This window comes from Gossypium hirsutum, chromosome A12 (genome assembly GCF_007990345.1).
Source record: "Gossypium hirsutum isolate 1008001.06 chromosome A12, Gossypium_hirsutum_v2.1, whole genome shotgun sequence".
In the NCBI taxonomy this organism is placed as follows: domain Eukaryota; kingdom Viridiplantae; phylum Streptophyta; class Magnoliopsida; order Malvales; family Malvaceae; genus Gossypium; species Gossypium hirsutum.
This window is the reverse complement of record NC_053435.1, coordinates 98,349,351-98,373,135: the sequence shown is the minus strand read 5'-3', so window position 1 is coordinate 98,373,135 and position 23,785 is coordinate 98,349,351. Positions and strand designations below refer to the sequence as shown.

The 23,785-nt window shown below is 36.8% G+C and overlaps 1 non-coding gene and 1 pseudogene across 1 annotated transcript; one reads left to right on the top strand and one right to left on the bottom strand.

The window, feature by feature from the left end:
• Positions 1-7,215: 7,215 nt before the first annotated feature.
• On the bottom strand, positions 7,216-13,205 carry LOC121211455 (ribulose bisphosphate carboxylase large chain-like; annotated as a pseudogene).
• On the top strand, positions 9,209-9,280 carry TRNAT-GGU (transfer RNA threonine (anticodon GGU)). Its single transcript has one exon. It is a non-coding gene; the product is annotated as a tRNA-Thr (tRNA).
• Positions 13,206-23,785: the final 10,580 nt, after the last annotated feature.

Below are 23,785 nucleotides of genomic sequence, written 5' to 3'. Positions count from 1 at the left end.
GGGTGTTGGGTATGGGTTAATGGGTTTCTGAATTGGGTTTAAATGGTTAAGGGGTTTAGGGCATTGTTATGTATTTGGGCCCGGGTCATTTATAAAGTAAATGGGTCAGGGTATTGAGTTTAATTTGTAAAGGTTTTAACATCGGGCCTGGGCAATTTGGGCTTATACACTAACCACTATATAATTTATGTTACCTGAGCTATCCACCATAATAAGTTGATATTAAGTTGGATGTTGAAAAAGTAATTGACATTTCCCCCATTCTTTTACCTTAATTTTATTTTGAAGTATTCACTTGTTTTGTTTTTCAATCCCCTAGGAATAAAAAGCAAAAAATCCAATTTTATATGTGAAAATATTTCATGGATACCTTAGGAATATATGATCCATAAATATCTCAAAGAGTAATATTTATTTGGAAGCACTCAAGATATAGACTAAGCTAGCTAGCTGTCAACCTTCAAAAAAGTTCAATTTTATTTGCTATCGGTTTCAATTTCCAATAAATGCCAAATCCCAAGCATGAAATATACATGAGGGGCTACGTAACCAAAGGCCAACTGGCCCTTCATAAGGTGACCTACAGCTTTTAAAATTTAAAGTCTTTGCTAAATTCTGTCGAGAAGGATTTATTTGAATTTTATATGATAGTAACAAGTGAATTTGAAAAAGATTAGATATGAAGTGGAATATGCATTATTATTGACAAACTAGTATGAAATAAATTAGATATGGCTGAAACTATTATGTTGAACCCATAGTTGTTCTGATTTATTATTGATAAACTAGTATGATTCCCTATCCGCATTGGGCTATTATTTTTGGACCAAATTATAAACTAAACATTTGAATTATACCAATTGAATTAAATCAAAATCAAAATAATTATTTTATATTGAATTATGATTATGGTTCTTTTATCATGTTTAAATTTAAGATTTATTATCTATACTTTAATTCGATATAATTCAATTCTTCTACATAATATCATTAGTTAGTCAAAATAGTTGATATCCTTAATTAGTTCGGTTAAATTGTTGAGGTTGGATTTTTTTGTTAAAAATACTTATTCCAACTTCATGCATAAATATATTTTTGTGTTATAAATGTGTTTTTAATAGAAATTTTATGACCTCCCCAACCCAACCTAAACATTAGGCCCGAATTTAGGAGATTACATCGGCCACCGAGATGACGTGTACGATTGGAGTTTATAAAACAGTCAACTTAAAATATTTATTTATGTTAGAATAAAATTCAGTCTATTTTTAGAAAAGCTGACAAGTTATATAAAAAAAAACATTTTAGTTTAACTTCCCTAAGTAACCGTGATCTCTTTAGGAAAACTTACTTAATTTTTTCATTTATTTGTTACTCATTGTTTATTTATAAATTAGAAGCGGAAAGTGATTTTTAACTTAGTTTTAATAAAACCTATATTCATGCTTATTAATAAAATAATATTTTAAATCAAGTTAATGTCATGCGCGCTAATTAACCAAAATCTAAGTCTCATGCCACAATTCAAAATAAAGTCATACATCTTGATAATTTATCAAATAATAATTTTAAATATTTATATGAAAAACAGATTCGAACCGAGCCCCTCTAAATGTCGCGTTCACGTCCTAACTGGTGGGTTATTTGAAAAGATGGAAATTAAAATGAGTGAGCTAGAAACTCAGTGTGAGTTTCATTACAAGCAAACTAGTGCAAACAATTTATAAGTTCATACTAAATAATAGACATAGAATAATTGAGGATAACTAGAAAATCAGAGTATTATTTTTAGATTAAACAATCAATAGTACTCAAAATCATATAGCAATTTCAGAATATCGGTATTTCAATTCACTCAACAATTATACAAAATATTGAATTATGTCATCACAGAAAATCCAGTTTGTGTGTGCACATGATTATAAATGCCATAAAGTTTAGTTACAGAAAATCATACTCCTCTGCTACACACCAACTATGAGTTCCCTAAACTAACAACTTTATATCTTGGTTGTGGACAAACCACCGCAATTTACAGTAACTGTCACTTGTGTAGGTGCACAATATATTTGCAAATAACTACCACTTGGTTCATGATCGAACCACATATTTACAGTTACTGCCACTTGTTGTGAGTGCACAACATATTTACAGATTAAACAAACTACCATTGGTTCATTATCAAACCACACTATTTGCAGTTACTGCCACTTGTTGTGAGTACACAACATGTTTGCAGATTAAACAAACTAACACTTGTTCATAATCGAACCACACTATTACAGATTAAACTATCACTCTTCCTCCGTACATATCATCCCACCCCCATGCAATACTTACGCTTAACATGTATTTGATTCATCACTTGCAATTAACAATGCTTTAACATTTATTTCAATAGGTGGTACATATTAACACTAACAGATTATTGTTTCCAATGTCAATAACACTCGCAGCGAAATTGTTCCAAAAAATAAAAACATACGGATCCCCTTGGTACTGGGTCGGGTCGTTTGCGGGTCAGATGAAACGATGCCGTTTGGCGTTCAGACCCTAGGCACAAAACTGTGCCGTTTTAACCCATGCTATAAAAGCCCAAATTTTTTTGAAAAATTTTCATTCCCTTCTTCTTTTCCAAAAAAAACTGAAAACCTCTTCTTAAAACTCTCTCCAGCCTTCCCCTCTCCAGTAGATCCCGGTCACCGGACCACTGCCATCCGTCACACCGTCGCCATGAGGTGTTGCGATGGGACGTTGTCGGCGCTGAGGGCAAGTGGGGGCTAATTAGGGTAGGGTGGTTAGGGTGTTGGGTATGGGTTAGTGGGCTAGTTGGTTTAGGTTAGTAGGTATGGGTTAGTGGGTTTCTGAATTGGGTTCAAATGGGGTAAGGATTTAGGGCATTGTTATGTATTTGGGCCGGGTCATTTATAAAGTAAATGGTCAGGGTATTGGGTTTAATTTGTAAAGGTTTAACATCGGCCCGGCAATTTGGGCTTATACAGCTGCCCCTCTTTGCTCATTGTCGTACAACGGGAATAGAGCAAAGACTTAAGGAAGACCAAAATTGCCCGGTCTTGCTGATTTGACTTGCTTTAGAGCTCTTCTTTTCCAAGTAGTCCATTCCAGTCTATCGCATCTGGTAGCTTTGTTCAATCCACTGTATCTTCTGACATATGCCTTGTAGCTTCAATCTATTCAAATGTAACTTCAAGGATATGAGATTGTGGTTTCGATCTGCTTCACTTGTAAGTTTAGAAAGATAAGATCTATGGCTTCAATCTGCTCTTCTATTGCTTCAGTGAGACAGGGTTTGTGGTCTTCTCTTCTGTAACTTTAGAAAAGCAAGATCTGATATCTTCGATCAGCTCCACTGCAACTTCAGGGAGACAAGACTTGCAACTTTGACCTGCTCCACTGCAACTTCAGGAGGCCAAATTTGTGTCTTCATCAACTTCAATCTTTATTCTTTACTCGGCATGTGATCTTGAGCTCAACTTATTTCTCACAATATGAATTGACTCTTTAAACAGACATTAAAAACAGGAAATGACATAACTCAACACGTGAGCCAAAGCTTAACTCACCTCTCGCAATATGAGTTGGTCTTTGTGAAACTTAAAAGCAAATTTTAAAAATACCTCGACATGTGACCTGAGGCTCAACTCACCTCTCGCAATATGAGTTGATTTTTGAAAAGTATAAATTGAAATAAATAAAAACTGAAAATACCTCGTCATGTGACCCGAGGCTCAACTCACCTCTTGCAATATGAGTTGATTTTGAAAACAGAAATTAAAGCTCAACTCACCTCTCGCAATATGAGTTGATTTTTGAAAACATGAACTAAAACAGAAATTGAAAATTCCTCAGCATGTGAGCCGAGGCTCAACTCACTTCTCGCGATATGAGTTGATTTTTGAAAAGTATAAATTAAACAGAATTTGGAAATACCTCAGCGTGTGACCTGAGGTTCAACTCACCTCTCGCAATATGAGTTGATTTTCTTGAAAAGTAGAAATTGAGAAACAGAAATTGAAATTACCTCAGCGTGTCCTAAGGCTTAACTCATCTCTCGCAATATGAGTTGATTTTCAAAAAGCAGAAATGAAAATACCTCAACGTCTCTTGAGGCTCAACTCATTTCTCGCAATATGAGTTAAATTTTGAAAGCAGAAATAAAAATATCAAAATACCAAAACCTGTCATCTGATGGAATTCAGGTGTCTTTTCCTTTGATTCAGTACAGCTATCATCACATCTTCTTGCTCTATTGGAGTACCTGTATATGTCATGCATGATGTTATCATGATACGCGCATGTTGGTCTTAAATGCCTTTATGCCTACATGATTGTGCTATGCGCTTTGGACTTGTTTGTCATATGTCTCTTTCCGTCATGATTTTTGATGATCTGTGTTCATTGCTTTGACCCTTGACTTTCTTTTAGGCCCTGTATCCGTCCTCAAGCTTCACGAGTAATCTCCGTTTCTCAGATATCACTCTTTTGCCCCTGGTTGAACTTTGTCCTTGCTTTGAGGCTCTTGTATTTGTCAAATTTTCATCCAGGTAATGCTTAACATTTCTTTCGTTTAGAGTATGTCAATTTACTATTCATCATGTAAATAGACCACATAATGAGATGCATGAAAATGGTTAGGTAGGGGCAAAAAGGCTACCTCACATTTATTATTTCAAATGTAGCAAACAAAGAAAGTTAATCAATGATAGTAAAAAATGTCATAAAGAGAAAATGGGTCGCCACTTAATGAATACAAATGTTCTAGATATTCAACGCATGAACTCTTCTACGTTCCTTAATCAGGAATCTTTTTGAGTATGGCTTTTTGCGTAGAAGATTTCGAACTTTCAAAAAATGCTTCAAATACTATAGTCTTGCTGTTGACCACTATTCGCCATCTTGCTCTTTAGCCGGGTTTGCCTCTTAGAATGCCTTTTGGTTTTCATCTATTTTTTGTTTATCAGCGCCCTTTTCGTTTTACCTTGATCTTTTTTAATGCCCTTTTTCGGGTTCATCTTGATTTCTTTTTCTCAAGCATAGTATTTCTTCACAGCATCCGAGTTCTTGGTTCGTATTTCATCCATCTCAGTGAGAATAGCTCACCGAGAATGCTTTTTAACGTATGGTCCTTCCAATTTCAGCCCTTTATGTCCTTTTGTATTGGAATATTTTACAGTTCTCTTCTGATTCTTGTCGTACTTTCTTGTCATAGGCTGCGTCATTCTCTTCTGGTACATCTGTCCGTGACAAATTGCCTTAAACGCTTTTCTTCGATGAGGTTTAACTGGTCATATCGGGCTCGAACCCACTCTGCTTCCTCTAGTTTTGATTCTATTAAGACTCGTAGAGAGGGGATCTCAACCTCGATAGGTAGTACAGCTTCCATTCCATAGACCAGAAAGAAAGGAGTTGCTCCCGTAGATGTCCGCACAGATGTGTGATATGCGTACAAAACAAATGGTAGCTTCTCGTGCCAGTCTTTATATGTCTCGGTCATTTTCCCAATAGTCTTCTTAATATTCTTGTTGACCGCTTCAACAGCTCCGTTCATTTTCGGGCGATAGGGTGATGACTTATGATGCTTTATTTGAAATTGTTCACACACCTCCTTCATCATCTTGTTGTTTAGATTCATGGCGTTATCTGAAATGATTCTTTCAGGCAAACCATATCGAAAAATGATTTACTTTTTCAAAAACCTACAAACTGCGGTCTTCGTCACATTGGCAAACGAAGCGGCTTCTATCCATTTTGTGAAGTAACCAATAACCACAAAAATGAACCAGTGTCCATTAGAAGCTTTTGGGGAAATTGGCTCTATAACATCCATGCCCCACATAGAAAAAGGCCACGGAGAAGTCATGACATGAAGGGGCGAAGGGGCTACATGAATCTTATCGCCATAAATTTGACATTTGTGACATTTTCTTGCAAAACTAATGCAGCCGCTTTCTATCGTCAACCAGTAATAACCGGGTCTCATAATCTTCCTGGCCATAGTAAACCATTGGCATGTGTCCCAAAGATTCCCTCATGGACATCTTCGAGTATTTTTCTGGCTTCAATAGCATCCACGCATCTTAAGAGCACCTGATCTTTTCCTCTTTTGTACAAGATGTCCCCATCAAGAACAAATCCCGCTGCCATTCTTCTGATCATTCTTTTGTCGTTCTCATTTGCTTGTTCGGGATACCTTTGATTCTTGATATATTCTAAGATATCATGGAACCATGGCCGCCCATCTGGCTCTTTCTCAATGCTGAAACAATGTGCAGAGACTTCATATATGCTCATTTGGAGAGGCATTATTTCTGTTTCTCTGTTTGCCAAATGGTCAGGGCATCAGCCAGTTGGTTTTTTCTCGCCAATTGAAAGGATCTTCTGATCAATCCAGAGATCGTTTCGATTCTATTAGTAATGAGGATTCGGAATATCACACATTGATCAATCAAAGAGAGATTCAACAACTAAAAGAAAGATCGATTCTTTGGGATCATTCCTTTCTTCAAACGGAACGAACGGAGATAGAATCAGACCGATTCCCTAAGTGCCTTTCTGGATATTCCTCAATGTCCCGGCTATTCACAGAGCGTGACAAGCGGATGAATAATCATCTGCTTCCGGAAGAAATCGAAGAATTTCTTGAGAATCCTACAAGATCTATTCGTTCTTTTTTCTCTGATAGATGGTCAGAACTTCATCTGGGTTCGAACCCTACTGAGAGGTCCACTAAAGATCAGAAATTGTTGAAGAAAGAACAAGATGTTTCTTTTGTCCCTTCCAGACGATCAGAAAATAAAGAAATAGTTAATATATTCAAGATAATTACGTATTTACAAAATACCGTCTCAATTCATCCTATTTCATTAGATTCGGGATGTGATATGGTTCCAAAGGATGAACTGGGCAGTTCCAATAAGATTTCATTCTTGAACAAAAATCCATTTTTTGATTTATTTCATCTATTCCATGACCAGAACAGGAGGGGATACACGTTACACCACGATTTTGAATCAGAAGAGAGATTTCAAGAAATGGAAGATCTATTCACTCTATCAATAACCGAGCCAGATCTGGTGTATTATAAGGGATTTGCCTTTTCTATTGATTCCTACGGATTAGATCAAAAACAATTCTTGAATGAGGTATTCAACTCTAAGGATGAATCGAAAAAGAAATCTTTATCGGCTCTACCTCCTATTTTTTATGAAGAAAATGAATCTTTTTACCTACTACTGTACCAGCGTGAATATGATCTCCACCAGACATACGTAAAGCTTTAGCTAGTACACGAAAGTGTATACCATGATTCTTCTGTCTATCAATAACTGCGTGCATTGCGCGATGGATGTGAAGAAGTAGACCATTATCTTGGCAATAATGAGCCAAGCTAGTATTTGCAGTGAACCCACCTGTTAAGTAGTCGTGCATTACGATAGGAACTCCCAATTCTCTAGCACACACGGCCCTTTTGATCATTTCTTCACATGTACCTGTAGTAGCATTCAAGTAATGCCTTTGATTTCACCTGTTTCAGCCTGTGATTTATAAATTGCTTCGGCACAAAATAAGAAACAGTCTCTCCAGCGCATAAATGGTTGGGAGTTCACATTCTCATCATCTTTGGTAAAATCAAGCCCGCCACGTAGATATTCATAAACTGCTCTACCATAGTTCTTAGCGGATAACCCCAATTTAGGTTTAATAGTACATCCTAATAGGGGGTGACCATACTTGTTCAATTTATCTCTTTCAACCTGAATGCCATGAGGCGGGCCTTGGAAAGTTTTAATATAAGCAGTAGGGACTCGCAGATCCTCTAGACGTAGAGCGCGCAGGGCTTGAACCCAAATACATTACCCACAATGAAAGTAAACATGTTAGTAACAGAACCTTCTTCAAAAAGGTCTAAAGGGTAAGCTACATAACATATATATTGATCTAAAATTTAAAATATTTTGTCCGACCATAACGACCGAATTGATTATCGTCATGTATAAGGATATTAGATTCCCTGGTATAAAAGATTTTAAAATCATCATTAACCTCCCTTTTTTATTTTCTATTTCTGGATTATTATATGATGATTTTTGAACTTTCCATATACATATATAGAAATAGAAAAAGATAGACTAAAACCGACATCTCTTATGTCATGTCAATGACAATATAAAAATGGAATTGGGATCTGGATGGAATATAATGAATAGAGCCACTTTGAGGTTCCCTGTGAAATGAGGCATGGAACGGAGCCACTACGAAGAAGTTCCGGGGGTTACGAATGAAACTTCGAGTTCATATTAGTCATGGGTTGAGAACGGGAATTGAAGACCAATCAATCAATATTGATTAATACGTAATCGATCGAACACTACTTGAAAATGGCTCTTCTGCTCAGAAACGAAATGTTCCAAATGCTCTTGGAAATTCTTGCTCCCATTGGACCATTTGTATCTATATGCATTAGGATCCCGATTCATGGATCTCTCGGTCTGAAAAATCAAATAAGAGGATCGAACCATTTCTTCTGACTCTTTTTCAAATTCGATAAATGTTGGTTGATCGTATATTTCATTATAGTTCTATGATTCAGAGTATCATTTCCTATCTGATCCCTTTGAATTTCATATTCGAAGTTGTGATCGGATCGATTCTTTTTAATGAATCGATTCAATACATTTCTTATGTACCCATAGGTGCTATATTGGATTTGAATCAGATTTCGGATCAATCTATCTTGATTGACTGCCTCCATTATGTTGTTGCTAGTAAATACCACTATTTTTGGTTTTGGATCTTCCAAATCATTCCCGCAGGAGATCCGGACCCATTTTTTCTGATCTTTCGATAAAAAGATTCATTTCCTTCATAAAAATAGGAGGTAGAGCCGATAAAGATTTCTTTTTCGATAAAATAGATTGGATCTATGTCGAATTGCTAAGGTACCTGTATTAATCAAATAAATGAATTTCGTTCTATTCTGATAAGCCAATTATGATTGGCCTTGAAACAATTCATTGCATTGATATTTATCAAACCCAATACCAATAAAACCATTTTACCCTCTACATGTTAGGTAAATTAGAATTCTCATTCCTGAGAGCTACTAGCCACTATGAGTCTATTGCATATACTTATATATAAATAGATCTTATCCGTCTACTAATTCATTCAGTAATTGAATCGAACCGCCCTTTTAACTTAGTGGTAGAGTAACGCCATGGTGAGGCGTAAGTCATCGGTTCAAATCCGATAAAGGGCTTTTGACTTTTTTTTTCATAAAACTCCTATGAATGGTAGTATTCATATTGAATACTAGGGATGTTGTTTTTATTGGTAATAAAACCCAACTGTATATGTATAATAATTGAATTAGAAATTGTATAATTTAACTCTAATAAGTTATTATTCTAATGAGTTAGAATAAAGTAATTCTAAAAGAAAGTTGAAATTATAATGAATAATGATAAGCCGTCTCTTGAAGTGACAAATATATTTATATTTTGTTTTGATTTTGAATTAGATTATTCCAATCAAATCCATTGTAAAGAATTGTAAAGATTAGAAATCAACAAAATAAAAAGTAAGTGGATCTAACCCATTGAATCGTGACTATATCCACTATTCTGATATTAAAATTCGATAGAGATGAAATTGGAACAGTCGATTTCTTTTTATTTCATATTTATTTGGACTCCACAAGAATCCGTCGATATTTCCGATTCAATCTTCTTGTTCCTAGGAATAAATTAATATTCTATTCCTTTCGAGATAAAGAGAAACATTTATTTCAAGTTACAACCTAAGAGCCTTTTCAACATCTTATCTTTCTTTGATTCCAGAACACAACAAGATCCATTTCTATCTATATATTCTATCTATTCTATAATAGATAGAAACCTAAATCAAATCATGTCTTCACATATCAAATATTCCATATCGATACATATGACACTTTTGTTCTGCCAATGTGATGGAGAGTGAGTGCGAAAAAAAACTTTCATTTTGAGTCTCCTATTATTTAATTTAATATTATTAAATATTGTATTAGATTGAAAAATAGGAACTTTGAATCTTTTTCTGATATACATAAGTAAATAGAAAAAGATTCGAAGTGGATTCTTGACCTTTGAAATGAAAAATAGCCTCTAGAGTTTTTTTGTTTTATATTCATCTGAAGGAAGTGTTTACATAATTTTCTTCTGTCCGAAGAAATAATTCATCGAAATAATGAGTCACCATTGATATCGACACATCTGAGATCGCCAAATGTTCAGGAGTTCCTCTATTCAATCCTTTTCCTTCTTCTTGTTGCTGGATATCTCGTTCGTACACATCTACTCTTTGTTTCCCGAGCCTATAGTGAGTTACAGATAGAGTTCGAAAAGGTCAAATCTTTGATGATTCCATCATACATGATTGAGTTGCGAAAACTTCTGGATAGGTATCCTACATCTGAACTGAATTCTTTCTGGTTAAAGAATCTCTTTCTAGTTGCTCTGGAACAATTAGGAGATTCTCTAGAAGAAATACGGGTTCTGCTTTTGGCGGCAACATGCTATGGGGTGGTGGTCCCGCTTATGGGGTCAAATCAATACGTTCTAAGAAGAAATATTTGACTATCAATCTCATCGATATCATCGATCTTATAAGTATCATACCAAATCCCATCAATCGAATCATTTTTTTGAGAAATATGAGACATCTAAGTCATACAAGTAAAGAGATCTATTCATTGATAAGAAAAAGAAAAACGTGAGCGGTGATTGGATTGATGAGAAAATAGAATCCTGGGTCACGAACAGTGATTCGATTGATGATAAAGAAAGAGAATTCTTGGTTCAGTTCTCCACCTTAACGACAGAAAAAAAGGATTGATCAAATTCTATTGAGTCTGACTCATAGTGATCATTTATCAAAGAATGTCTCTGGTTATCAAATGATTGAACAACCGGGACCAATTTACTTACGATACTTAGTTGACATTCATAAAAAGTATCTAATGAATTATGAGTTTAATACATCCTGTTTAGCAGAAAGGCGGATATTCCTTGCTCATTATCAGACAATCACTTATTCACAAACTTCGTGTGGGGCTAATAGTTTTTATTTCCCGTCTCGTGGAAAACCCTTTTCACTCCGCTTAGCCCTATCTCCCTCTAGGGGTATTTTAGTGATAGGTTCTATAGGAACCGGACGATCCTATTTGTTCAAATACCTAGCGACAAACTCCTATGTTCCTTTCATTACAGTATTTCTGAACAGTTCCTGGATTTTTGTATTTCATCTCGGTATTACTATGTATTTAACTCCTAGATACGCACATCATGATATTTTTTAATTGATTCAATTTAAAAAAGACCTAAAGTTAGGGATTTATCAATCGGTAATGTTGCTCCAATACCCAACCAAAGGGCAACTGCAGTACCAATCAAAAAAACGGTTGTCGCTACTGGACGACGAAATGGATTTTGGAATTTATTAACATTTTCCAAAAACGGTACTGTTAATAATCCCGCAGGTACTGAAACCATTAAAAGAACACCCAATAACTTGTTAGGTACTGTACGAAGTATTTGAAATATAGGAAAGAAATACCATTCAGGTAATATTTCCAAAGGAGTTGCAAATGGATCCGCGGGTTCACCAATCATTGAAGGTTCTAGAACCGCTAAGCCCACGTTACAAGCAATAGTACCGAGAATTACTACTAGAAAAATATATAAAAGATCATTGGGCCATGCGGGTTCCCCATAATAATTATGACCCATACCTTTAGCGAATTTAGCTCTTAATACAGGATCATTCAAGTCAGGTTTTTTTGTTATTAGGATAGGTGAATTTTTCTAGATCCATCCCCCAAAGGAACCGAACATGATAATTTTTCATCATCCGGCTCAAGCAAAAGTCAATCGAATCAAATGGATACAAACGGATACCTATAAAATAAATCTATATTCTATATGTTTAAAATAAATCTATATGTTATCCCCACATATATGAATGGTTCCATATGTAAGAAAAAGTTACCCGATTCCATTTTACGGAGTTGCAATTATACATTCCAAGGAATTTTATTTTTACTGGTAAATGCTCAATACCCAAGTAGGCGTACAAAGTTGATCGTGATCAAGTGCTTTATGGGTCGTCTTAGGCCTTGCGATTCACCTTTATCCTAAAAATATATCGAGATTTTTTACATACAAAGGATTTACTTGTTACTAATATAGTCTAGCCTTTGCTCTTCTTTAGATCCCTTGTTTCACTCCGATAGTATAATTAAATCGGGTCGATGCAGAAGAAATGAATGCATTTTATACTATTAAGATAAGAAAGTAAAAAAAAAAAAACTAAAATCTAATTTTGATTATGCCAAATCACTTATTCTACTGGATCTTACGGAGCCCTATTTATACACAACATCGTCAGGTCTGATCATAGAAAAGATTCTCTTCAAGCGAACCAGCCTATCCTTTGTATGGGGCTTACACGGTGGTTGAAACAAAGACACATTTGGTTGTGAATTCCAATGTAGCAGATAAAGGCATATTTCTGCACGACCCAATCAATAGTTCAAGTCACACACTCCCATAATCCATTTTCTCTTCGGGGAATTCCCTTTAACTATTCATGTCATATCAAATAAATACTAGAATATTGTTGTAGTTGAAAGGAAATATCCAAATACATGTCTTATTTTTTTTTTCAATAATCCATATTTGTAGCAATGAAATACTATTGTTCCTCCCCCAAGTAATAAGATAAATTATTGGTTACAATATAGCTATGGTCTATATTCTCTATAAAGGACCAGAAATGCCTTGCTTACGTATCATTAGGAAATGCATTAACATAAATACAGCAGTAAGAAGGGGTAATACAAAAGTGTGTAAACTATAAAAACGGGTCAAAGTGGATTGTCCCACACTAGCATTTCCACGTAATAACTCTACCAAAGGCGATCCTATTACCGGAATAGCTTCCGGAACGCCTGTTACGATTTTGACTGCCCAATAACCAATTTGGTCCCGAGGTAAGGAATAACCTGTTGCGCCAAAAGATGCGGTCAACACACCCAGAACCACGCCTGTAACCCAAGTTAATTCGCGAGGTTTTTTAAAACCACCAGTGAGATAGACACGAAATACGGCAGGATCATCATTAAGACCATCATACTTGCCGACCATCGATGAACTGATCGGATTAACCAACCAAAGTTAGCTTTAGTTATTATGTATTGAACAGAAGCAAAAGCCTCAGTAACGGTTGGACGATAGTAAAAAGTCATAGCAAATCCTGTAGCTACTTGTACCAAAAAACAAGTAAGCGTAATTCCTCCTAGAAATAAAATATGTTAACATGAGGAGGAACATATTTACTAGTTATATCATCTGCAGTCGCCTGAATTTCGAGGTGCTCTTCAAACCAATCATAGACTTTATTGAGATAGGTAAACCAAGAGGACCCCCCCGAGAACCGTATATGAGAATTTCATCTCGTACAGCTCAAACAAAAACACCCAAGTATTAGCTGAAACGGATATGGAATAGAAAGTTTGAAACTTCTTAATCTTTTCATTCAATTTTATCTGAAGACACAAAAGAGTGAAAATCCAAAAGCTCTTTTTTGTAGTTGTAATTATAATGCCAAAAATCAAGTCGGCGCAGTCGTCTTTATGTTGATCATTACAGGCCTCTTGAATCTCTATTTACCTACTTATTTCTTTTTCTTTGCTTTGATTTGTTCTTTGTATGAAATGTGGCTTTATTCTTGTTTTCTTTCTTTTTGATAGGAATTCTCTTGTTAAGACCTATGAATCAATTGAAACTTCAGATTCATACCAGAACCGTGATGATTCAATAAAACCTTCAAACTAAGTCCAAAGATTCTTTGAGTAAGAACCATTGGATCATCACTTATTCAATCAATAGAATAGATATAATAAATAAAAATACAAAGAAAAGAAAGGTTTGTCCTTTGATCAAAATAAGCATAAACTAAATGAGAGTTTGAAAGAATAAAAAATCTTTCTATTTATAAATAATATAACTCTTTCTTTGAATTTTTTTTGAGTTCGGACGCGAGGTTTGAATATTAAGTATGAATCATAGTTCAAATACTTTGTGATCCATTTCATATATTTCGTGCTCCAGATACTAGAATGACTATCTGACGGGATAAAACTATCTCGATCAAGATGACAGACCCATTTTCTGTACTATCAATAGGATCAATTATAACAAGTCACACACTCATATTCCGAAAATACAGAAACAAATAAATTTCGCGGTCGAACTACCGAAATAGAATGGGGGCTAAAAAATCCGAGAACTAAAAGTTTCAATTTTTGTATTGAAACGCGAGGCTTCGTGATTCTTGTGAATCTAATTCATTGAAATTCCATCTAGTAAAACGGAAGAATTATAAATCTCCAAAATAATAGATAAGAATATCGCAAATAAAGCCATTGCGACACCCATCAAAGGAGTCGTTCCCCATCCAGGGGCTACCTTACCATATTCCAAATTCAATGGTTTCAAAAAATCCCCTACAACAGTTCGTCTTGGACCAGATCTAGAACTACCCTCAACGGTTTGTGTAGCCATAAATCTTATTTTGTATTCATTGAGATCTGTTGACTTTGTATATCATTCCGCTGTAAATAAACAATCTTATCATAGACCCATTGTGATCTTGAAATTATATAATAATGGAAACAGCAACCTTAGTCGCCATCTCTATATCTGGTTTACTTGTAAGTTTTACTAGGTACGCCTTATATACTGCTTTTGGGCAACCCTCTCAACAATTAAGAGATCCATTCGAGGAACACGGAGACTAATTGAAGTAATAAGCCTCCCAATATTGGGAGGCTCATTACTTCAATTGAGATAATGAAAAATCATTTCATTTTTTTAGTTAGAATTTTAGGCGGTTCTCGAAAAAAGATAGTGAAAAAAATTATCCCTAGAGTAGATACTAAGAGGAATGTATAAACCAATGCTTCCATAAATTCGATCGTGGTTTACAATTATAGCTTCCGTACCTGTTTATTTGGAATCATCTCTCGAATAAAGAAAGAACAAGAATCAAAGAAAAGGCAGCGATTTAAATTAAGATTTTTCCAGCAGCCTATGGCAAATCACAAATAGAAGTAGAAGCGAAAAATAACAAAACAATCTTGCATCAGACAAGATATGATATATTGGTCATATCATTATAGAAACTGAATTTTTTTGCATTAAGTAAAAGACAAAACCAATCTGATTATGAATAGATCGAAATTGTGAAGCAAAATAAAAAGTATGTGGATAAATAGAAGGATGAGAGAAAGAGAGAAACAGAAATAGCAATGAAATGATATAGGATTCCAATATGTAAGGTCTATGAAGCATCTCATAAAGAGCAATGTAATAGAGCATCAATAGAGATTCATCAATAATTAGATGAATATCTGTTCATTGAAGAAAAAATCAAAAGCCTTAACTTAAGTCAATAAAGACTAAGAAGGTTGACTCAAGAAGAAATTTTATTTTTATTTTATTACATAAATATTAAATTAAATTAAAAAATTAAATATTTAATTTTAATTTTTAATAAAGGCTCCATTGGAGAATTCAGACCTAAGCATTAATCGAGAGCGATGGGGACGACGGAACCCGTAAATGCAGAGGATTCTATTGAAAACGAATCCTAATGATTTATCGGGGAGGATGGTGGAACAAACCAGAGACCATTGCATTTCTTTTTATTCTGATTCTGAGAGGTCATGGGTTAACCCGACAACTGAACTAGAAAAAGAGTAAATATTCGCCCGCGAAAATTTGAGTTTAATTTTATTTGATTGTTCAATTTTTGTCGATCTGAATCTGATATGAATATGATAAAAAAACAAAATAAAGATTCGTTATAACATTATAACAAAACCAAGATAAGACAATATCTAGAAATAGAATACGTGTTTAATTCCTTATACTTATATATATCCAATAGATCCAAACAAGATATACAAATTTCTAATAGATCAGATAAAATCGCAAAGCAAAGAATCCCAAGATTCAATTATTCATTAACTACACGTATATCTTAAGATTAAGAATTAAATATTTTTTTATTCATTTTTTTTCGCGAGGAGCTGGATGAGAAGAAACTCTCATTTGCAATTCTGTAGTAGGGATGGAATTCATAAACAACAACCATCAACTATAACCCCAAAAGAACCCGATTTCGTAAACAACATAGAGGAAGAATGAAGGGGATATCTTATCGGGGTAATCGGATTTGTTTCGGTAGATATGCTCTTCAAGCACTTGAACCCGCTTGGATTACATCTAGACAAATAGAAGCGGGGCGCCGCGCAATGACACGAAATGTACGCCGTGGTGGAAAAATATGGGTACGTATATTTCAAGACAAACCCGTTATGGTAAGACCTACAAAAACACATATGGGTTCGGGGAAAGGATCTCCTGAGTATTGGGTAGCTATCGTTAAACCAGGTAGAATACTTTATGAAATGAGCGGAGTAGCCGAAAATATAGCCAGAAAGGCTATTTCAATAGCGGCGTCAAAAATGCCTATAAAAACTCAATTCATTATACATACCTCTATTCTCGTAAGATGATACACACTGGCTAACAGTCCGCCTGGTGCTACATCATAGGCACATTGGGAACGTAGATAATTGTAACCATATACATATAAAATAACAGCAATGGAATGCCAATCCCAAAGATCTATGAACTAGCCCGTGTTTGACTAGCCAAACAGACAAACGACCCTGCATCTTTTTATCTCTCCCGCACTTTTCTTTTTATTTGTCATTTTTATCATTTTTATAAGATAAGTATTTCGCATTTATGATGAAATCGAATTTATGAAGATTAATTCGTTGTTTGTTTCTGTAAAAAAAAAATCCTACCTAATTTACTAATCGAATTTATTGATCATTACATAGAATTTAATTAAGATATTGTATAAAAGTATGATTTCTTCTATACTCTTGTAAGAATTGAAGGCTTTTTGATGGGAAGTAATTAAAAGTTATTTCTTTGAATTCTTTGATCAGTCCTGCCACTAGATCGCTGTATTTGACTAATTTTGAATCTCTCACCTCCCAATCTCCACGGATTTGGTATACCACCAACGCTGAGTCCCCGTACACTTCTAAGATTTTGATGTTTCGTTCAATAGCTGCACGGAGTCCCATGATACAGGCCTCATATTCCACTATGTTATTGGTACAGAAGAAGTTTAACCTGGCAGTGAACGGATAATAGTTCCCTTCTGGTGATACCAATACTGCTCCAATCCCATGCCCCAAGGCATTCGATGCGTCATCAAAGCTCATCTTTCATGATTTTTCTTTTGATGACTCGCACTCTTTTTCTGTAATGCACATCAAGTCTTCATCTGGGAAATCAAATTTCAATGGCTCATAATCATCCGTTGTTCGAGTCGCTAAGAAGTTGGTTATTGCGCTTTATTTTATCGACTTTTGGCTCACATAGACAATGTCGTATTCTGGTAGTAAGATTTGCCATCGTGCCATTCTTCCTGAGAGTGCAGGTGATTCCATCATGTACTTTATTGGGTCCAGCTTTGAAATTAACCATGTTGTATGATACAACATATATTGCCTGAGTCTCCGGGCTACCCAAACCAGAGCGCAACAGTATTTTCAATGGACGAATACTTTGCCTCATATTCAGTGAACTTTTTGCTGAGGTAGTAGATCGTCTTTTCTTTCCTTCCTGACTCGTCGTGTTGCCCCAATACGTAACCCATTGAATTCTTGAACACAATCAAATATAATATCAATGGTCTTCCCGACGTTGGCGGTACTAGCACTGGAGGACTAGACAAATACTGTTTTATCTTGGCAAAAGCCACTTGGCACTCCTCGTTCCATTCTCCGGGATTATGTTTTCGAAGGAGTCGAAAGATTGGGTCGCATTGGTTGGTAAGTTGAGTGATAAATCGGGCGATGTAGTTTAATCTCCCTAGAAATCCTCTGACTTCTTTTTGCGTGCGCAAGGGTGGTAACTCTTGAATGGCTTTTATTTTATCTGGATCAACCTCGATACTTCTTTCACTGACAATGAAGCCTAGCAACTTTCCCGAGGTAACCCCAAATGTACATTTGGCCGGATTGAGCTTTAGTTGAAACTTTCTTAGTCTGTCGAATAACTTTTTCAGGTTCGTTACATGCTCTTCTTCCCCTCGGGACTTAGCAATCATATCGTCGACGTAGACCTCTATTTCTTTGTGCATCATGTCATGGAATAACATTACCATAGCCCTCTGATATGTTGCCCCAGCATTCTTTAATCCGAACGGCATCACCTTGTAGCAGAATGTTCCCCACATTGTTATGGAAGTAGTTTTCTCCATATCCTCAAGAGCCATCTTGATCTGATTATACCCCAAGAATCCATCCATGAAAGAAAACAATGAATGATTTGCTGTGTTATCCACCAACGTATCAATGTGTGGCAAGGGAAAATTATCTTTAGGACTTACTCAATTCAGGTCACGATAATCCATGCCCATTCGTACTTTACCGTCTTTCTTTAGTACCGAGACTATGTTAGCCACCCATTCTGGATATTTGGAGGCTTGTAGGAAGCCAGCATCGAATTGCTTATTGACTTCCTATTTTATCTTTAACAGCATTTCAGGTCTCATTCGTCTTAGCTTTTGTTGAATGTGTTTGTATTCTGGCTTTAATGGGAGCTTATGGACCACTACATCTTCACCCAATCCTGGCATATCCTGACATGACCATGCGAATACATATTTGTACTCGCGGAGCAAAGCAATCAAATTGTGCCTGGTGCCCCTTGAAATGGAGGTGTCAATCTTTACTTCTTGCTTCCTTTCTTCAGTTCCCAAATTTATTGTTTCAACAGATTCTTGATGAGACAAAATCTGTTTGTCTTCTTATTTCACCATTCTTAGCAAGTCAGGAGACGAGACATAGTCTTCAACATTTTCTTCGGCTTCGAATTCTCCTAAACAAACAGCCTTCTCAAAATCGATTTCAGGACTCGTAATGGGTTTGTTCATGCTGTTGATATCTGAGCACCTGAAAGTTGAATGGAAAAGGAAACTATAGAGGGGCATCCAAGTATTGGAACCAACAAACGAAATGTTATGGCATGGTATGAGGCAAATGTAAGGATAGGCTATGAAATGAGAAAATGATTATGAAATTAGTGATAATGTGAAAGATCGTGACAAAATGCATCTTCATTGATATTCATTTAAATGATAAATAGCGAATCATAAGCTCTTACAAAAGAATCCCTCTATTACTTAGGGACACACAAAAAGAATAGTGTTAATATTGAGCATTACTCTAGAGAAGATTTAGAAACTACAAGGAGCTCCACAGCAGTCCAATTGTTCAAAACAAATCCAGAAGGACAAGGGCGTATCGTTGAAACATCCTTAATTGCATCACTTCCTTTGTCAATGACATTTATACTGACATTCTGAAGACCCCTTTCAATTAATAACAGCGTGCTTCGTTGCTTATCTTGTCCAGGGTGTATCATTCCTGCAGATGTAAATGTTTTTGACAAAGGAGGGTACGTTATGGGCTCCCATTCTATTTCTCGGCCTAAGGTTCTTGTGATTCTTCTTTCCTGATCTTTCTTCCATTGTTTTCTTCTTTGACGTATGTCCAGCTAGAACCTCAAACCCTATCGGGCCTTGTGGTGTACTGGCCTTAAAGCCCTAACTATTCATTGCTAAAATTTTCCCAAACCTTTCCTCGCTCGGGCTCCTCTCCCCACAGTCAGCTTGATACCCATCTAGTATTTCTTGACAATTTTGGCTCGGGAATTTTGTTTCCCTCAGCGACGAATATGACATTGACGAATTTAAGGTATCTGAAGGAACATTCCACTGCGTCTTTGCTTACTTCAAGGTGCGGTGCATCGGCAGAGATAGATGCGACAATATCTTATTCTCCCTCGATAGTGACCAAACAGCCTTTCATGATAAACTTCACTTTTGATGGAGGGATGATGGGACTGCTCCGGCAGAATGGATCCAAGGTCTTCCCAAGAGACAATTGTAAGATGGTGTAATGTCCATGACTTAAAACTCGACATCATATATGTAGGGACCCACTTCTAGAGGGATCTCAATTTTTCCCATGACTTCTCGTCTTGTTCCATCGAATGCCCTTACTGTGGAATGGCAAAGCCTTAAATAGGACAAATCCATCGGAATCCTGGAAAGTGTGGCCAAAGGTATGACGTTGAGTGCTGATCCATTATCGATGAGCACGTTCGGTATTATATAACCCTTGTAGCGGGTTGTGATATGCAATGCTTTCACGGAGCCTCTACCATTGGGTGGTATTTCATCATCACTAAAGAAAATGAAATTATCTGCGTTTAGGTTATTCACCCATCTGTCAAGCTTCTCAATGGATATATTGTTTGCCATGTAAGCTTGATTCAACACCTTTAACAAGGCGTTCTGGTGTGGTTCTGAATTTAACAATAGAGATAATACCGAGATTCGTGCTGGCTACTTACTCAATTATTCCACGACGTTGTACTCACTGTGCTTGATAAATTTTAAGAATTCCTGTGCTTCCTCCTTGTCTACAGGCTTTTTAGCTTCTTGTTCTGGCACAGTTTCATGCTCATCTTCGGTCACGTGCATTGGTGCTTTTCCTTTCTGTTTCAAGTCACTATTCTTCTTCACTGGTTCGACCTCTTTCAAATAACATCTCCCACTACGAGTGAAATGACCTACTTCCCCAACACCTCCAGTCATGGCTTTGGGTTTTTCATCTTCAGGTGTGACGATATTGACGTCATATTTCCATGGTACTGCTTTATTGTCCTTGTAGGGGAAAGAAGATGGTACTTCGATTATCACAATTGGTTTCACCGGCTCATTCTTTGCGTCATAATAAATTATTAACGGTCGGTCGGTGCTATACAGGAAACTTGACGATTGATTGTCAGAGGCGCATATTTCAATTTCGTTGGCCTCTTCCCTTTTGTTAAGGGCCTTAATCTCCTTATTATCCATCTGGTCTTGAAACAACATTTTAAATTCCTCACACGCTTGAATGTCGTGTCCTACAATTCCATGGAAATCGCAAAAACTTTGACCTTCTTCTCCGAAAATTCTATCGGGGTGACAGAGCAATCCTTTCTTAATTAGTACCTCCCAGATTTTCTGCAGAGGCATCCTTATTTTCGAAACATATCTTCTGACTTGCCATTCGTCCTCTTTCCCCACTGCGCTCACATTCCTTCGGTATGGTTAGGGAACGGGTTCCCAGTTGCGTTACTGGTACTATCGAATCGTAGGATGCCCGCATCAATGAGTTCTTGAACTCTCCTCTTAAAGGCTAGGCAATTCTCTGTGGAATGCCCCTGGTTCCCAGCATGGTATGCACAACTAACGTTTGGATCGTACCACTTCGGGTATGGAGGCTTAATGGGTGCCATGTAATGGGGAGATATTGGTTATTTCTCCAAAAGTTTTGGGTATAATTCCCCATACGACACAGGGATAGGAGTAAATTACAGTCTCTCGGGATTGGGCCTTACTGGTCTTGGTTTGTTTCTAGGTTGGCTTTGAGTGGGTACAGTGTTTTGTGGGAATGTGGTGATGGGTCTTTGGTTGTTCGTGGTGTATACGGGGTAGGAAGGAGGTGGTGCTTGGTAGTAAGGGGTTTGATGGGGATAATAAAAATTCGGAGGTGGATAATTTCGAGGTTGGGGTGGGTTTGGATATGGATTAGGGGTATAACAGCTTCTCATTCCCACCATATGGGCTTCTGGTTCTTTCTTCTTCATGGGCGCTACCCTTCTTGAACTTTTTTGACCTTCCATTCTACCGCTCTTGATGGCATTCTCTATAAGCTCACCAGATATTACAATATCCGCAAAGTCTTTCGTAGCACTTCCCACTAGTTTGTCATAAAATGGCGCTTTTAAAGTGTTGATGAAAAGGACCGTTATCTCAGTCTTAGTCAGTGGAGGCTCCACTTGGGCCGAGATATCTCTCCACCTTTGTGCATACTGTCTAAAGGTTTCTGCTGGTTTCTTTTCCATCATTTGTAGAGTCATTCGATCAGGCACAATATTCGATACATGCTTGTACTGCTCACAGAATGCTGATGCCAAGTCCTTCCAGGATCGGACCTTTTCCCTACTAAGCTGGTTATACCACCGAAGAGCCGACCCTACTAGACTATCTTGAAAGCAATGTATGAGTAGCTTATCTTCGTTCACATAGCCGGTCATCTTCCGGTAGAACATGATGAGATGCACTTTTGGGCATCTTGTCCCATCTTACTTTTCAAAATCAGGTACCTTAAACTTCGGAGGCAGAACTAGATCGGGTACCAAACTGAGTTCTTTTGCACCTAGTACGGAGAAGACTTCAGTGCCTTCTATCACTTTGAGTCTTTCCTTTAGGCTCCTATATTTCTCATTTGCATCATAATTATCCGATTTCAACTTGGCTATCTCTACTGGATCATCCAAATCTGGAATGAGTGGATCAGCAGGACTAGCCCCCGGGTTTGATATGAACATTCCTTGCCCCAGATTAGTAGGTGGCGCAGGTCGTTGCTCCAGGCCTGTAGATTCCCATGGAGCGTACCCTCTTTGTGTTGCGTGGACGTACGGCAGAGTAAATCCTGGTGGATGGGGCGAATCCTGATCGTTATTAACCCTTGACTGTGGTTCCACAACGTCAGGATTCATAGGTCCCTTTCCTTTTACTAGAGCTGACATCATTTCTATCATCTTGGCCATTTGGTCTCTTTGTTTGAGTGATTCTTCTCGAGATCTCACCATTAAGTCTCTTGTCTCTTGCTGCGACTTGGCCAACTGCTCTTGTAATTCCCTTTGAATTCTTTCCATCCTTTCAGTCCTTTCATTGAATTCAGCCTCCATTACTCTAGCTTGTCGGTGCGTTCTATGGTTCCACAACATCAGGATTCATAGGTCCCTTTCCTTTTACTAGAGTTGACATCATTTCCATCATCTTGGCCATTTGGTCTCTTTGTTCGAGTGATTCTTCTCGAGATTTCACCATTAAGTCTCTTTTCTCTTGCTGCGACTTGGCCAACTGCTCTTTTAATTCCCTTTGAATTCTTTCCATCCTTTCAATCCTTTCATTGAATTCGGCCTCCATTACTCTAGCTTGTCGGCGCGTTCTATACGAATGACGTGGTTCCAGTATTGTGGTATTACAACTGCGAATTGTATGTTTTAACCTCAGCGAACGATTATGAGATATGCAATGAATGAATGAATGAATGAATGCATAAATGTCAAATGAATGTTAGTCATGAAAGAAATGCAAGAAGTTGGTGTTGATTTCAAGATAGCCCCTATTTAGGCATTTCATTCATCAAAAGAGTTCATTACAAAACAATTTGCCATTTTCGATTCAGCTATTACACAAACTTCCTAGCTATATCGCCATATTTCTTTACTCGTGCTAAGAACTCTGATATGTTTGATTTTCGACTTGGAGGGAATTGGCACATGAGAATTTCAGCTTCTTCCGATAATTGTACCACGTGCATGGCTACCCCACTAACTTCATTGATCAAATAGCTAAGTTGCATTTCTTTTTCTTAAAGGCCCTCTTCGTAAGCACGAACGTCTCTATCATACTGACTATTTTTTTCTTCCAAATTCTTCAAGAGAGTATCAAGCTGTTGTTGATGATCTTGCAGCATATCTTCTAAATCCCGTATCCTCTCTTTTAGTCT